Here is an 18,685-nt window from a genome sequence, read left to right on the forward strand (position 1 = left end):
AAAGTGAAGCCCACAGACCACCCCGTTCTTCACCAACCCAGCCACTTAGTTCAGCCAAACCATTGAGTCTCAGGAGGCAGCAATGCAGACAGGATTAAGTGAGGCCTATACGTACAATCACTCAGGTAATGAGATCGTAGGCTTATGCCCTTTGAAGACAGAAAACACATGTTAATTTATGTAACATAACCCACACACAAGTTTATAGATCTGTAGGACTGTCTTATCGGAAAGAAATCCAGTTGCAAGGCATTTGACATTCTTCTTGCCTGTAAATTAAACATCTTTGATAATGCCACAGACATAGTTTAACTTTCAAATGAAAACAAATTTTAAATGAAAAGAAACTTTAAAGACGGTTAGCTGCACTACTTTATAGTCTACCATTGGGCATTGTGATCTTCCTTGAATTTTGATTTTTCTCCCTAAGATTACCCTCCTTGTCATTAAAGGGATTGCATTAAGTTCATTTTTAATTTATCCTGTTCATTTGCATAAACACAACAAGAGCAGCAAATGATCACTTATGATCTTTAGTTCTGCTTTGCTGGAACTTACGCAAGGAACATTTAGGGTGACCTTCAGTCTGCCCTTCAGGGCACAGAAGCTGAGCCACATACCTGGCATTCAGCCTTGCCTGTAAACACCTGTCTTTTCCAGGTCCTCCTGGTTTTCCATTGTGCCTTAAGGTAACTTCTAGCCATCTTTCCGGAAAACAACCTTCGTTCCTTCCCTGGAAAGATTGCTATGGACCGCTCATCCATCCAAGGTACCAGGCCTTTTATCTCGTGGACTTTTATTACCTTTGAAAGTCAGTCCCAGTTGCTCAGGGCTTTTTGGTAACAACCAAAGCCCAAGCATGTCTCCTTTAGGCATGACATTCCAGTCAAAGTCTTAGTCAAAAAATCGTTATTAACAACTGGTCTTATTAGTTTTATGCAAAGAAACTTAGGTCATTACTTACTTCTTTAGAATGCCAAATTCTGGAGGGATCAGATAGGGAGAAAATATATACAGTGTGAAGGAAAATCCTTGTCCTTCTAATATTCACTGAACTCGCATTTCTATTCTTTATATTCCCCCCCCCCACTAAAAATTTTTCTGTTTGTTTGTTTTTCCATTACAGTTGTCTCACTTTTTTCCCCCTCTTGCTTCCCTGCACCCTGCCCCCCCTTCTTCCACATTCAGTCTCCACCCAGTTGTCCATGTCCATGGGTCATTTATACATGTTCTTCGACTAGACCCTTCCCCTTCTTACCACTTCTCTCCCTCCCATCTCCCCCTTTGTTACTGTTAGTTTATTCCTCGTTTACATACCTCTGGTTCAATTTTGCTCATTTGTTTGTGTTGTTCATTAGTTTCCTGTAACAGGTGATAGCATAAGGTAATTTTCTTTTGTTGTCTGGCTTATTTTGCTAAGCATAATTCTCTCTAGTTCCAATCATGTTGTCGCAAATGGTAGAAGTTCCTTCTTTCTTTCAGTACTTATTCATTGTCATTTTCCCCCTTTGTACTCGTGTTCCTCTCTGTCTCTCTCTGTTTCTTCATCTTCTTAAAGCAGACCCTTTAGCATCTCTTGCAATACTGGTTTGGTGGAGATGTATTCTTTTAACCTTCTTTTGTCTTGGAAACTCCTTATTTCACCTTCCATTTTGAATGAGAGCCTTGCTGGGTAGAGTATTCTTGGTTGTAGGCCTTTGTTTTTCATTACTTGAAATATATTTTGCCATTCCCTCCTGGCTTGTAGTGTTTCTGCTGAGAAATCTGATGATAGCCTTATTGGAGCTCCCTTGTATGTTATTAGTTGTTTCTCTCTTGTTGCTTTTAGGATTCTCTCTTTGTCTTTGAATGTTGGCATTTTAATTATGACGTGTCTTGAAGTGGGCCTGTTGGGGTTCACCTTCATTGGGGCCCTCTGTGCTTCCTGGACTTGCATGATTCTTTCTCTCTTCATGTTAGGGAAGTTTTCTGTCATTAGTTTTTCAAAGAGGTTTTCTATCCCTTGCTCTTCTTCTTCTCCTTCTGGAATTCCTATGATACGGATATTATTATGTTTCATGTTGTCCTGCAGCTGTCTTAGAGCCTCTTCAGTCTTGTTCAGCCTTTTTTCATTTTGTTGCTCTGTCTGTGAGTTTTTGTCTACATTGTCCTCCAGCTCGCTGATCCGATTTTCTGCTTCCTCTAGCCTGCTTTTAATTCCTTCTACTGTGTTCTTCAATTCAGAGATCGTATTCTTCATTCCCTTCTGGCTCTTATTGATAGCTTCCATGTCGTTTTTGATGCTGGTATAATTCTCAGTAAGTTCCTTATAGTTTTTCTGGAGTTCACTGTAGTTTTTCTGGAGTTCTTTGTAGTTTCTGCTGAGCTCATTCAGCTTCTCCATAATACATGCTTTCAATTCCATATCTGATAGTTGGCTCCCCTCTATTTCATTTAGCACTCTTTCTGGGGACTCTGCCTTTCCTTTCGATGGGGGGTTGTTTCTCTGTCTCCCCATTTTTGTGACTCCTATTGTTTGTTGGTGCTTCTTAGAATGATCTGCACTTCCTGGATCTGCCCCTGGTGGCATCAGATCCTGTACCAGTCTGGGCCTAGGCAGCCTGTTGGAGACTTCCAGGGATCTACTGCCTTTGTCTGTCTCCTTTAGTTGATAATCTATTCAATCTGTGATTAGCTGTCAGGCTTAAGGACCGTGGGTGTGGCAGCTTAATTCCTGTAGGCAGGGCCTTTGCTTCCCCTCAGGCTGATGCCACTTGGCCGGGAATGGTCTGCCTGCAGTGTGGGGATGAGTCAGCACTGGGACCCGGCCGGCCGCTTCCCCAGCTCTCCCCTCAAAGCTACCACACCAAACTCTCCCCAAGCATCTCCAGTCCTCTCTGCCTTTCCTCCGCTTGAGCCCAGGGTAAGTGGGGGCCAAAATATTTTTGTATGTGATCCGCTTAAAAGCTCTTTTTCTCCAGCTGTTTCTCTCCAGCTAGCAAGAAACCCTGTGGCTTTTCGCTTTTCTCAGCTGGATACTATTTTACTTTCCGCTCTGTTGCTGTAGGCTGGGAAGTTCAGCTGGGGGTTTAGACCCTGCCCTTCTCAGGGGGAATCCCCGGTTGCTGAGCTGTTTCTCAGTCCCTTCAGCTGCCACCCGTGTGAGCCCAGCCAGCCCTTTCGCGTCTCCGCACTCCCTACCGGTCACGTTGTGATGTAGCGGCCTTTCCTGTCTCTCTGTGGTTATAAGACTTCTCTCCAGCTGGTGTTCGGTTGGTTATTCCAGATGATTTCTCCAAAATTGCGTTGTAAATCCAGACTAGTTCTGGGAGGAAGTTAGTGTAGCTTCCACTTACTCCTCCGCCATCTTGTTTCTCCCAGGTGTTTGAAATTTTTTAAAAGCATTTCAGTATTCAAGCCCTGCAAGACAATTCAATTTCACGTGCCATGATATCCTTTAGTTATATTTCATTTTTAGATGACATAAATATTTTCTTAGGACCACCTATTTATCCCTTAATCCACTTGGACCTCAAGCATACCACTTCTGTAGTCTTTAAAAAAAAATCCTCACCCAAGGACATTTTTCATTGCTTCCAGAGAGAGAGAGGAAGGGCGAGATAAGCCTCCCACAAATGCCCAGACAGGCGATCAAACTCCAACCTAGGCATGTCCCCTGACCAGGAATCAAACCCCTGACCAGGAATCAAACCCGCCACATTTTGTTACTGGACAATGCTTCAACCAACTGAGCCACACAGATTAGGGCTCATTTTCATAGCTTTATCTAGTAAAATAATTTAAGTTTTTGATCTTTTTTTAATGAGGCTTAATTAGGTTATTATCATTGCTTTCTTATAGAGTAATCCCAAACTTTTAAGCTTCATCTATTTTTTAAAACTTTCAAGTGGACCACATAGATGGTTTTTTAAACAACTTAACTAAGCATTATTAAGAAGGTTGTCTAAAAATAACATTATTTTATTTTTAGCCAAACATTTATTATGGTAGAATATTCTACATTCTTTTGTGTAGAATATTTTTTCTTCTTGGTATTTTTTTTCTATTAAAATAGAATGATATTTCCAGTTGCTTATTTAATTATCCCTTGTTATTATCTCTGAGGTATTTTTGCATATACTTATTTGTTCTTCTCAGTGTATGTGTCCATCCCCAAATTTTCCAGACAAATTAAAAAAGAGAGTAATTTTGGTGAAATATAAATAAATATGACTAAGAGGTTAATGTTAGAATATTGAGTTATGGAGAGAGTTGTTTAGAGAAGATTTATATTTATTCTGTTCCAATACTACTAATATTAAAATGAAAAAGTAAACCCATATATGTGGGGACTTATTTCTAGTAGTAGTCAGGTACCCCTGGTAAAGGTTGGTGGTAAGTGATCACAGTCAATCCTTGCAGCTGACTGGCCTGGGTAAGTCCCTCCCATAGATCTATCAACAGGAACCACAAGTGGAGGGTATAGTCAGCCCACATGAAAGGCACACCTTGAGTGTCCAGCTTGGGTGATAGGTGATGCTCTGCCACTGGATCCTACAGGACACTTACTACATTAAGCCACACTACCAAGACATGGAATCAGAACAGTTATACCTAATACATAGAAACAAACACAGGGAGATTGCCAAATTAAGAAGACAAAGAAATGTGGCCCAAATAAAAGAACAGGTCAAAACTCCATAAAAACAACTAAACAAAATAAAGACAAGCAATCTATTAGATGCAGAGTTTAAAACACTGACTATAAGAATGTTTAAGGAACTTACTGAGGACCTCGGATGCATTAAAAAAAACTCAGTCAGAAATGAAGGATTCATTAATTGATATAAATAACAATTTACAGAGAAACAACAGTAGAGTGGATGAAGCTGAGAATCAAATCAATGATTTACAACATAAAGAAGCAAAAAAAAAGAAAGAAAGAAAAACAATCAGAACATGAAGAATAAAAAGAATGCAATAGAATGAGGTAGCACAAGTAGCCTTAGGGAGAACTTCAGATGGTCCAACATTCACATTATAGGGATGGTAAAAGAAGAGAAAAAGCAAGGACTTGAAAATATATTTGAAAAACTAATGAAAGAAAACTTTCCTAGTTTGGTGAAGGAAAAAGATATGCAAGTCCAGGAAGCACAGAGAGCCCCAAACAAGATGGATGCAAAGAGGTCCACTCCAAGAAACATCATAATTGTACTGCCAAAGGTTAAAGATGAAGAGACAGAATGGCCATCATAAACAAATCAACAAACAAGAAGTGCTGGCAAGGATGTGGAGAAAAGGGAACCCTTAGTGCACTGTTGGTGGGAATGCAGACTGGTGCAGCCACTCTGGAAGACAGTATGAAATTTCCTCAAAAAACTGAAAATGGAACTGCCTTTTGATCTAGTGATTCTATTACTAGGGTTATACCCAAAGGATCCCAAAACACCAATTCAAAAGAACCTATGCATCCCTATGTTTATAGCAGCACTATTTATAATAGCCAAGTGCTGGAAAGACCATAAGTGCCCATCAGTGGATGAGTGAATCTAAAAACTGATACATTTACAAAAGGGAATACTATTCAGCAGAAAGAAAGAAGGAACTCATACCTTTTGCGACAACATGGACGGAACTGGAGAGTATTATGCTTAGTGAAAGACAAATACCATATGATCTCACCTAATACAAGAAACTAATAAACAAAGCAAACAAACAAAATATAACGAGAGGCATGTAAACAAGGAACATACTGACAGTGACTAGGAGAAAGTGGAGAAATAAGAGGAAGGATCTAGTCAAGGAACTAGTATAAATGACCCATGGACGTGAACAACGGAGTGGGGATTGACTCTGGGAGAAGGGGGAGGTGGGCAAGGCAGGGGAGAGCAATGGGAGGGGAGAATGGGATAACTTAATTGAAAAACAATTAAAAAAAGATAGAGAATCTTAAAAGCAGCAAAAGAAAAAAGTTAACTACCTATAGGGGCGTTCTCGTAAGACTGTCACCTGATTTCTCAAAAGAAACTTTGCAGGCTAGAAGGCATGGGCAAGAAATATTTAAAGTGATGAAAAGCAGGGATCTACAGCCAAGATTGCTCTACCCAGTAAAACTATCACTTAAAATCGAAGGGCAGATAAAGATCTTCCAAGACAAGAAAAAAATGAAGGAGGTCATCATCACCAAACCATTATTATATGAAATTTTAAAGGGATTTAGTTAAGAAAGAGAAGAAGATCAAAACTATGAACAATAAAGTTGCAAAAATACATATCCATCAACAATTGAATCTAAAAAACAAACTAAGCAAACAGGAAGAACAGAGGCACAACCATGAATTTTGGTGGTTGTCAGGTGGGAAGAGGGTGTAGAGAAATGGGTGAAGAGGTGAGGGGTTTAAGAAGTATAAGTAGGTAGTAACAGAGTAGCCATGGGGATATAAAGTACAGTGTAAGAAATAGAGTAGCCAAAGAACTTATACTCATGACCCATGGACATCAACAATAGTGGGGGGATTGCCTGAGGGAGTGGGGTATGGTTGGTGGAAGGGGGCAAAGAGGGAAAAATCAGGACTACTGCAACAGCATAATCATAAAATAAAAAATTGAGGGAGAAATAAAGGGCTTTTTCTCAGAAGAAAAAGCTAAAGGATTTTGTTACCACCAAACCACTATGACAAGAAATATCAAGAGGCCTTCTTTAGGAAGTAGAAAAAGGAGAAAAACAACAACTACTACAGCAAAAAATAGAGTTAAAATGCCAGTAAATATGTACCTATCATAATCACTTTAATTGTATAGCGTTTAAATGCTTCAATCTACAAGAGATCCACCTAAAAATAAAAGATACACACCTATTAAAAGTAAAAGGATAAAAAAAGATACTTCATGCAAATGGAAATGGAAAAAAAAAAAAGCTGGGATAGTAATGCCTATATCTAACAAAGTAGGCTTTAAAACAAAGGCTGCAGTAAGAGACAAAGAAGGACACTACATAATGATAAAAGGAGCAGTACAATAAGAGGATACATGCCTGGTAAACATCTTAATATGTAAAGCAAATTTTGATGGACATAACGGGGGAGACTGACAGTCACAGTAGGGGATTTCAACTCCCCATTGCCATTAATGGATAAATCTTCCAGACAGAAAATCAAGGGAAAGCAGTGGCCTTAAATGATGTACTAGATCAGATGGATTTAATTGATATCTTAAGAGCATTTCACCCCAAAGAACCAGTATATGCAGTCTTTTCAAGCACACATGGAACATTTTCTTGGATAGACCACATGTTAGGACACAAGTCTCAATGAATTTAAGAAGACTGAAACCATATCAAGCATCTTTCTGACCATAATGTTATGCAACTAGAAATCAATCACAAGAAGAAAACTGAAAAACACAGACATAAAAGCTAAATAGCATAAATGGGCTAAAAATGGTCAAGGGGAAATCAAGAGTTACCTTCAAACAAATATAAATGGGAACACAACAGCTCAAAATCTATAGAACCCAGAAAAAGAAGTCCTAAGAGGGAAGTTCATTGTATTAATAGCCTACTTCATGAAACAAGTGAAAACTCAAGTAAACAACATAACTTTACACTTAGAGTAATTGGAAAAACAAAACAACAAACAAGCCCAAGGTGAGTAGCAGGAAGGAAATAATAAAGTTCAGAGCATAAATGAATGGAATATATATATATATATATATATATATATATATATATATATATATACATATATATATAGCCCTGGCTGGTTTAGTTCAGTGGATTGAGCGTCGGCCTGCGAGCTAAGTGTCGCTGGTTCGATCTTCCAGTCAGGGTACATCAGAGAAGGAAAACTCTGACTCCAAAAAACCTCCTACATATATCGTCGTCGGCAGCCGTCCGTCTCGAGAGACGATGGTGTAGCTTCTTAAGAGTCCATCTGCACCGCCGAGAATGGCTGTGCAGTCCGACTCGGGAGTGACACGGTATCTGTCTCCTCCCGTGTTGAATCGACATCTTGCGATGACGCTGAAGCTACAGAGCCTGGGCAGGGCAATATGGAGGGTCTGCTGTTGCCCATGCAGCAGACCCCCCCTCTCTTCGCAGCTGAAGGGTCCAAGGGAAAGACGGAGCCGATACAGCTTGGGTTCAGGTGCGCCGCAGGAGTTGCCGGTGTTGATCACAACATCAAACCGCCTTAGGGACTCCGGCTCCGGATTTTCTGTCGGGGTTTACTCCCTTAGCCTTTCCCCTGAAGAGGTATGCCGCAAGGCAGCGGAGGTTTTTTGGAGTCAGAGTTTTCCTTCTCTGATGTACCCTGACTGGAAGATCGAACCAGCGACACTTAGCTCGCAGGCCGACGCTCAATCCACTGAGCTAAACCAGCCAGGGCTATATATATATATATATATATATATATATATATATCAAGAACTAGTTCTTTGAGAAGATAAACAACATTAACAAAATGTTCACCAGGTACATCAAGAAAAAAAAGAAAAAAAAAAAGGATCCAAATACATACAAACAGAAATGAAAGAGAAGAAGTAAGATCTGACTCCAAAAAATTACAAATGATTATAATAAATCATTACAAACAACTATATAAACAAATTGGACAATCTGGAATATACATAAATTCCTAGAAATATACCATCTAGCCAGATTGAGTCAGGAAGAATCAGAGAATCTGACTAGACAGATTACAACTAGTAAAGAAGTTAAAAAAAAAAGAAGCAGCACTCCCTACAAATAAAAGCTGCAGTATGGATGGCTTCATGGTGAATTTTACCAAACATTCAAAGAAGAACAGCTATAATTCTCAAATTAGTCCAAAAAATTCAAGAGGATGGAAGACTCCCAAAGTCATTTTACAGGGCCAGCTTTATCCTATTTCCAAAACCAGATAAAAACACTGGAAAAACAGAAAATTATAGGCCAATATCCCTGATGAACATAGATGCTAAAATCCTCAACAAAATATTAGTAAACTGGATCCAGCAATATATTTAAAAGATCATACACCATGACCGAGTTGAATTTATTCTGGGCATGCAAAGTTGGTACAATAGCCACAAATTAATTAATATGATATACCACATAAACAAAATGAAGGATAAAAACCACATGATTATATTAATAGGTGCAGAGAAAGCCTGTGATAAAATCCAGCACCCATTTATGATAAAACTATCAGCAAAGTGGCAATAGAGGAAACACACCTCACTGTAATAAAGGCCATATAAGACAAACCCACAAACATTAGTTAATGGGCACAAACTAAAAGCATTTCCCCAAAGATCAGGAACAAGACAGGGAGGTCCACTTTTACCACTCTTAACCAACATTGTATTGGAAGTCCTAGCCACAATATTAGACAAAAAAAAGAAATAAAAGGCATCCAAATTGGAAAAGAGGAAGTGAAAATGTCATTATTCATAGATGACATGATATTGTAAATAGAAAACCCTAATGCTTCTACCAAAAAGCTACTAGAGCTAATAAATAAATAGGCAAAGTAGCAGAATGCAAAAAAATAAACACACGTGATCATATCAATAGAAGCAGAAAAGGCATTTGCTAAAATCCAGCACCCATTTATGATAAAACTCTCAGGAAAGTGGGAATAGAAAGAACATACCTAAACATGATAAAGATTATATAAGAAAAGACAACTGGCAGCGTTGTACTCAACAGGCAGAAACTACAAGCGTCTCCCTTAAGATTAGGAACAAGACAGGGAATGTCCACTTTCACCTCCCTTATAGCTCTCCCTCTTACATAATATGTCCATATTTAAAATTTGTACTAACTTCATCAGCAATTTTACTCTAAATAGCTTGAGAATAATGAAAGGAGTATACAATCTTCTCTGTTAATAATATATCATATACTTCTTCGCCTATTTTTTTGCATTTTTCTCTTTTCCTCTGTTCTCCAGACTGAACTTCGAGATCTTTCAAAATAATTCTGCTTTTATCTTATTAAACCACTAGTGAAAATATGGTCTTTGGAAATTCTGAAGCAAGGCAAAGTGAGGGTTTAATACCCCCCTTTATTTTCTCATTTTATTTATATTTTTTAATTTTTAAAAATGTTAGAATTCTTTTTATTACAATTTAGTCCCCATATACATCCTTCTTCCTGTAGTCAACACCCTGTCACCCATGTCCATGAGTCCTTTTTCCTTTCTGCTCAATTCCTCCACCCCACTAGCTGTCATCCTGCCCTCTACCTATGTTTGTCTGTTTTGCTTGTTAGTTCAGTTTGTTAAGTAGGTTCTACATATGAGTGAAATCATATGGTATTTGTCTTTCTCTGACTGCTTATTTCACTTAGCATAATGTTCTCCAGGTCTATCCATACTGTCACAAAGGGTAAATTTTTCTACTTTTTAAGGCTGAATAGTATTCTATTGTATAAATGTCACATAATTTTATTCACTCATCTATTGATGGGACACTTGGGATGCTTCCACATTTTAGTGAGTATAAATAATGTTGCAGTGAACAAAGGGGTGTTGATGTTCTTTTGAATTAATATTTTGGGTTCCTTCATAAATATGCCCAGAAGTGGGATCATTGAGTCATAATGTAGATCCATTTTTAATTTTTTGAGTATCTCCATACTGTTTTCCACAGTGGCTGTACCAATCTGCATCTCCACCAACAGTGCAAAAGAGTTCCCCTTTCTCTTCATCTTCACCAGCACTTGCTGTTTGTTGATTTACTAAAGATAGCTGTTCTGACATGTGTAATATGATATCTCACTGTGGTTTTAATTTTCATTTCTCTGATGATTAGTGATGATGAGTGTCTTTTCCATATGCCTATTGCCATTTGTATGTCCTTTTTGGAAAAGTGCCTATTCAGATTCTTTGCCTATTTTTTAATTGAGTTGTTTGTTTTGTGGTGTTGAGTTTTGTAAATTCTTTATAAATTTTAAATATTAACCCCTTATCAGATGTATTGACAAATATGTTTTGCCATACTCTGTGTTGTCTTCTTATTTTGTTAATGTTTTCCTTTGCTGTGTAAAAACTTTTTAGTTTGATATAGTCCCATTTGTTTATTTTCTAATTTTGTTTCCCTTGCCTGGGGAGATATAGCTGATAAAATATTGTTATGAGTAATGTTCAAGAATTTGCTGCCTATGTTTTCCTCCACAATTTTTATGGTTTGAGGTCTAACATGTAAGTCTTTAATGCATTTTGAATTTATTCTTTGTGTGTTGTAAGAAGGTAGTCTAGTTTCATTTTTTCTGCCTGTATCTGTCCAATTTTCCCAACATTATTTATTGAATAAATGAGCCCCTTGTATGTTCTTGCTTCCTCTATTGAATATTAACTAACTATAAAGGTGTGGATATTTTCTGGGCTCTATATTATATTCCATTGATCTATGTTTTGCTTTTTATGCCAGTACCATGTTGTTTTGATTACTGTGGCCTTAAAGTATAGTTTCATATTAGGTAATGTTATTCCTCCATCTTTGTTTTTCTTTCTCAGAATGCTGTTGCTATGCAAGGCCTTTTGTGGTTCCATATAAATTTTTGAAATATTTATACTAGTTCTGTGAAAGATGTCATTGGAATTTTGATAAGAATTACAGTGAATCTATAGATTTTTTTGAGAAGTATGGATATTTTCATAATATTAATACTTCCTATCCATGGACACAGTATGTTCTTCCACTTATTTGTATCTTCAATTTCTTTCTCAGTGTCTTATAATTTTCCAAATGCAGGTATTTTACATCCTTGGTTAGAATTATTTCTGGGTATTTTATTTTTTTTGAAGCAATTATGAATGGAATTTGTTTCTTAATTTTCCTTTCTGTTAGTTCACTTTTGGCATATAAAATGCAATTGATTTCTATATATTGATTTTCTATCCTGTTATTTCAATGAATTTATGTATCAGTTCTAGTAGTTTCATTGTGGAATCTTTGGGGTTCCCATGTACAGTATTATGTCATCTGCAAATAAAGACAGTTTTACTTCTCTTTTTCCAATTTGGATACCTTTTATTTTTTATTTTTTAGCCTCATTTGATTGCTGTGGCTAGGACTTTTCCATTCCCATGTTGAATAAGGGAGGTGAAAGTGGACATTCCCTGTCTTGTTCCTAATCTTAAGGGAGACAGTTGTAGTTTCTGCCTATTGAGTATGATGCTACCAGTTGTATTTTCAAATATAGTCTTCATTATGTTTAAGTATGTTCTTTCTATTCTCAGGAAAGTTCCTGAGAGTTTTATCATAAATGGGTGCTGGATTTTAGCAAATGCCTTTTCTGCTTCTATTGATATGATCATGTGGTTTTTTTCCTTCATTTTGTTTATGTGATGAATCACATTTATGGATTTGCAAATGTACCAATTTTGTAGTCCCAGAATAAATCCCATTTGATCGTGATTTATGATCTTTTTAGTGCATTGCTGTATTCAGTTTGCTAATATTTTTTGAGGTTTTTAGTGTCTATGTTCATCAGGGATATTGGCCTATAACTTTCTTTCCTTTTTTTTGTAGTGTCTTTATTTGGTTTTGGGAATTAGGATAGTACTGGCCTCTTAATATGAGCATGGGAGCCTTCCCTCCTCTTGAATTTTTAAAATAAGGATTTTCCAGACAAGAAAAAGCTAAAGGAGTGTTTTAACACCAAACCAGTACTGCAACAAATGTTAAAAAGAAGAAGAAAACAAGGAAGGAAAAAGACAGGGGGGGAAATAAAAAGGACAATAAAACAGCACTAAATACCTATCTATCAATAACCACCTTAAATGTAAATGGCTTAAGGCTCCAACCAAAAGACATAGGGCAACTGAATGGATAAGAAAACAAGACCCATATAAATGCTGCCTCCAAGAGACCCACCTCAGATCAAAAGATACACACAGACTAAAAGTAAAGGGATGGAATAAGATATGTCATGCAAATGAAAAGGAAATAAAAAGCTGAGGTAGCAATACTTATATCTGACAAAATAGACTTTAAACCAAGGCTATATATAGTAAGAAACAAAGATGGGCACTACATAATGATAAATGGAACAATACAACAAGAGGATATAACCCTATAACATTTACGCACACAACACAGGAGCACCTCAATATGTAAAGCAAGTATTGATGGACATAAAGGGAGAGATCAGCAGACATAGAATTGTAGTTGGGGATATTAATACTCCATTGACTTCAATAGATAGATATTTTAGACAGTTTGAGGAGAGTCATTAGTTCTCGGAATGGTTCATAAAATTCCCCTGTGAAGCCATTGAGGTAGGCCTTTTGTTTGTTTGGATTTTTTTTTATTACTGTTTCAGTTTTGCTAAGTGTAATTTGTCTATTCAGATTCTCTGATTCTTCCTGATTTAGTATTAGAATATAGCATGTTTCTAGGAATTTATCCATTTTGACTAAGTTGTCCAGTTTGTTGGCATATAGTTGTTCATCACATTTTTTACAATCTTTTCTTTTTCTTTGGTCTCAGTTGTTATTTCTACTCTTTCATTTCTAATTTTATTTATTTAGCTTCTTTCTCTTTTTTCTTTTTTTAAAAATAATTTATTTATTTGTTTATTTATTTTATTTTTTAGAGAGAGGGGAAAGGGAAAGAGAGGGAGAGAAACATCACTGTGTGGTTGCCTCTCATTCACGCCCCCAACTGGGGACCTGACATGCAACCTGGTAATGTGCCCTGACTGGGAATCAAACCAGCAACACTTGGCTCACAGGCTGATGCTCAGTCCACTGAGCCACAGCAGCCAGGGCTTCTTTTTTCCTGATGAGTCTGGTTAAAGGTTTGTCAGTCTTGTTTATCTTTTCAAAGAATAAGCTTCTGGAATCTTGGTCATTTGTATCTTTTTTTAAAGACTCTATTTTCATTTATTTCTGCTCTTAACTTTATTATTTCCTTCTATACATTTGGGCTTTGTTTACTGTTCTTTTTCAAGTTACTTTAAGTGTCAAGTTAGTTCATTTATTTGAGTTTTTTTTTTTTTTTTTTTTTTAAGATAAACCTGTAATGCTGACTTTTCCTCTTAGGATTGATTTCCCTCTGTCCCACATATTTTGGATTGTTGTGTTCTCTTTTGCATTTGTTTCAAGGAATCTCTTGATTCTTCCTTTATCAAGTTTTGACCCACACATTGTTTATTAATGTGTTATTTAGCTTCCATGTCTCTGTGTTTTTTAGTGTTCTTGTGATTCATTTCTAGTTTCATAATATTATGGTCAGAGAAGATGCTTGGTATGATTTCAATCTTCTTAAATTTATTGAGACTTGTTTTGTGTCCTAACCTGTATTCTATCCTAGAAAATAGCCCATGTGCACTTGAAAAGTATGTATATTCTGCTTTTGGGGGCTGAAGTGCTATGAATATACCAATTAAATCCATTTGATCCAGTGTGTCATTTATGGCCTCTGTCTCCTTGTTGATTTCCTGTCTAAAATATCTATCTATTGAAGTCAATGGAGTATTAATATCCCCAACTACAATTCTATGTCTGCTGATCTCTCCCGTTATGTCCATCAATACTTGCTTTACATATTGAGGTGCTCCTGTGTTGTGTGCGTAAATGTTATAGGGTTATATCCTCTTGTTGTATTGTTCCATTTATCTTTATGTAGTGCCCATCTTTGTTTCTTACTATATATAGCCTTGGTTTAAAGTCTATTTTGTCAGATATAAGTATTGCTACCTCAGCTTTTTATTTCCTTTTCATTTGCATGACATATCTTATTCCATCCCTTTACTTTTAGTCTGTGTGTATCTTTTGATCTGAGGTGGGTCTCTTGGAGGCAGCATTTATATGGGTCTTGTTTTCTTATCCATTCAGTTACCCTATGTCTTTTGGTTGGAGCCTTAAGCCATTTACATTTAAGGTGGTTATTGATAGATAGGTATTTAGTGCCGTTTTATTGTCCTTTTTATTTCCCCCCCTGTCTTTTTCCTTCCTTGTTTTCTTCTTCTTTTTAACATTTGTTGCAGTACTGGTTTGGTGTTAAAACACTCTAGCTTTTTCTTGTCTGGGAAAATCCTTATTTTTCCTTTGATTTTATATTATAGACATGTTGAATTCAGTAGCCTTGGTTGTAGGTTATTGCTTTTCATCACCTTGAATATTGCATGTCACTCCTATCTGGTCTGAATTGTTTCTGTTCAGAAACCAGGTGACAGTCTAATTGATGCTCTCTTGTATATAACTGTCTTCTTTTCTCCTGCAGCTTTTATGATTCTCTTCTTGTCTTTAAGACTTGCCATTTAATTATGATGTGCCTTGGTACAGGCATCTTTGGGTTCAACTTGTTTGTTACTCTCTGAGCTTCCTGGACTTTGTCTTTTTCCTTCACCAGATTATGGAAGTTTTGGTCATTATTGCTTCAAATAGGTTCTCAATCCCTTGCTGAATCTCTTCTCCATCTAGTATTCCCATGATACGAATGTTGTTAACACTTCGTGTTATCCAAAATGTTTCTTAAACTCTCCTCATTTAAAAAAATATTTTTTTCTTTGGTGCTCTGCTTGAGTGTATTTTTCTCAACCTTGTCTTCTAAAGCACTGGTTTGATCCTCTGCTTCATCTAACCTATTGTTTATTCCTTCCAGTGTATTATTTATTTCAGATATTGCATTCTTTAATTCTGACTTGTCCTTTTTTATGTCTCTATGTCCTTTTATGTGCTGTTGAGTTTCTTTATAATCATTACTCTAAACTTTCTATCTGATTATTTGCTTTCTTCCATTTTATCTAGTTCTTTTTCTGGAGAATTTTCTTGTTCTCTTATTTGGGGTCTATTTCTTTCTCTTCCCATTTTGGCTGCTTCTTTGTATTTGTTTCTATGTATTAGATAGATCTGCAAAGACTGTTTCAGACCATTGTCAGATACTGCTTGTGAATTGCCCTGGGCAAACCTGTTTGCCACTATCCATGTGTGGCTGCCTCTGTTGGGCCTATTTGTGTGCAAAAAGAACCAGGCTATGGGAGGGTCAGCTAATGTCTCAGAGATAGGCTTTAGTTGTTAAATTTAAACAGTGATGTAGCCTTAAGCTCTACTCAGCAGCCAGGCTTAAGCTCCACAGTGTGAGGCAGCGTAATTCCTGTGGGGGGGCGGGGGGGCTATTGCTTCCCCTTAGGCTGATGCCTTATGGATGGAAGTGCTTTGCCTGAGATAGGTAGCTCCTGCAGTGGAGGAGTGAATAAGCACAGGAATCCTGGTTGCTGTTCATTTAGTTCTCTCCCAAGATCCACTAGCCCTAGATTCTCCTCATGAGTCTTTAGTCCACTGTGCCCTTTCTCTGTCAGAGCCGAGGGTTAGTGGATGCAATTAGAATTTTGTGCATTGGACCTTTAAGATACTCTGTATCTCCAGCCTGGTGGACAGAAACTGCTGCTTTTCACTGTCATATATATGTTATTTGGGTTCCTTTTCTGGGTCTGGTGCTTTAGTTTCTGGAGCCCAGCTTGGGGTTCAGACCCCACATTTCTCAGGGGGAATCCTCCAGCCATGGAAATATTCTGTTACAACTCCAGCTGCTGCCTGTGGAAGCCCAGTGAGCCATCTTGCTCCTCCTCTGAACTCCCTACCAGTTGTGTTGTATTGAAGTGGTTTCCTCCATCTGTCCTTGGTTATAAGGCTTCTCTCCAACTAGTGTTCAATTGGTTATTCAGGATGATTTCTCTGCAATTTAGTTGTAATTCCTGAGTGCTTCTGGGAGGAGGTTAGTGTAGCTTTCACATCTTTGCCATCTTTGGTCTCTTCTCATTTTAAATAATTACTAAGTCACACCTCCTGCTCCTTAGCTACCCAGTACTCTTCATGCTGCTGTCTGGCTATTCCAAATACCGATGTACTTTGCTTTCATTGTTCTGAGTCCATAAAGTGGTATTAAAGGACCTCTCTGATAATAATAATGCATATTAGAGTGTGAGTGAAATAAATTCTTCTGGAAAATATAATTATTATCCCAGATGGTAAAATAGCCAGCTCGGTTTACTACACAGAGTTCCATGTTAAGCGTCAGTACACCTGCATTCTAGTACTTGATCTATCTATAACTATTGTGTGCTATTGGATGGGTCATTTCCTCCAAAATTAAAAAGAGACTGGATTCATTTTTTGGTTACTTTCAACTAAAACGTTTTATGTGAAATACAGAGAATCAAAGAACATGTTCTGTCCTTACTACCACTTGAGGAAGCACACACGTAAGGGTTAATGGAAGAAAATCCTGTGTCCTAAAATTAAAAAATAAATAAAACCAACAAAAATTATTACAAATAATTTTGCTCATGAAGATTGGGGGCTCAGATAAACTTTAAAAGTTGTGCATTTTTTTGTTTAGTTTTTAGCCTACTATTTTCACACCACCCCCCTGTTTCTCAGTCAAGAATGGAGTCTCCTCTTATTTAACCACAATGCTAAAACAAGGACAGAAGTATATAGAGTGCATGGAGTTGATCATGTTAGGAATAAGAAAATAATAGCTACCTGGAATTCTCTTCCCTGAAGTGCATATCATTAACATTCAATAAATATTAATTTCTTCACAATTTTTCCTTTATCCTATGCTCATTCATACATGTAGATGTTGGTGGCACCAACCCAGAAATAAAATATGGAGTTGGGTAAGCTGTTTGATATACTTTTGTCTTTTAAAATTAGACATAAAGTTCCCCTTTTTATGGATTTTATACACACAGACATACATTTTTAGAACCTACATATAATATTTGGCTGCCACCTCATCCAGTTTATTCATTGTGCATTAAACATAAACACAATTCCCAGCTACAGGAGTACTGCATATCTTTGCTGTAGTTTAGCTTAAAGGAAGTGATACAAGGGTTTGATACAGTGCACCACATAGAAAGTTTTGCCCCAAATATCTTGAGACATCTAAATATCTTGAGAACAGCTAGAGAGTTTTTAGATCCTCATCTAGATCATTCCTTTATTTCTTTGTTGCCCCATTCTCTAATCATGCTGTGCAGGCAATTATGCTAAGTGTATATACCCCAGGAAGTGTGCCGGCCCATACAAAGTATGGTCTCTTCTCATTCTGGTTATTTTAATTTGACAGTCAGCCCACTATGCAGGCAAACAAGGAGAGCAGCAATTAAGGATTCTTCTCAGAAGGTAAGGGGTTATAAATTGTAATAGTTTTTTAGCAGTGATGTAAGTTTGAGATCATTCATACGTCAGTACATTTTTTGTTGTTATATGTTGTAGAGAATGTATAGTTCTGTAACTAAAAATAAATTACATCTGACAGCTTGACTTTGTTTTGTCCCAAATATAAAAATTTGAAATCTATGTGTTCTTGGTGCATTTGTATTTCTTTACTTCCAGAGAAATATGCTTTTATGTTGCCCTCTTATTACTTCTAATTCTTTGCTGTTGTAATTTTCAATAATGTCAAACTAGCCCTCCATGTCTATCAAACTATTTTACAAAAGAAAGACAATGCGATTTGTTATTCCTAATTGGTATTTAATTATACATTTCTGTTTTTTTTTATATCCCTCTAATTATATCCTAAAAATATTTCATTACCACTGGGCTGAAGCAGTGCCAGATTCTAAAATATGACTACTTACATGCTTACTCATATTAGTATATTAAAAAAATGTCATTAGTTTAAGGGTTGTTTTTTTGAGAGATAACTTGTTTTTATGATTCTGTAAGATCAAATTTTAAGTGAAAATGTACAATAATGG

This window comes from Furipterus horrens, unplaced genomic scaffold, assembly GCF_987537825.1.
Source record: "Furipterus horrens unplaced genomic scaffold, mFurHor1.1.pri manual_scaffold_9, whole genome shotgun sequence".
Lineage (NCBI taxonomy): Eukaryota > Metazoa > Chordata > Mammalia > Chiroptera > Furipteridae > Furipterus > Furipterus horrens.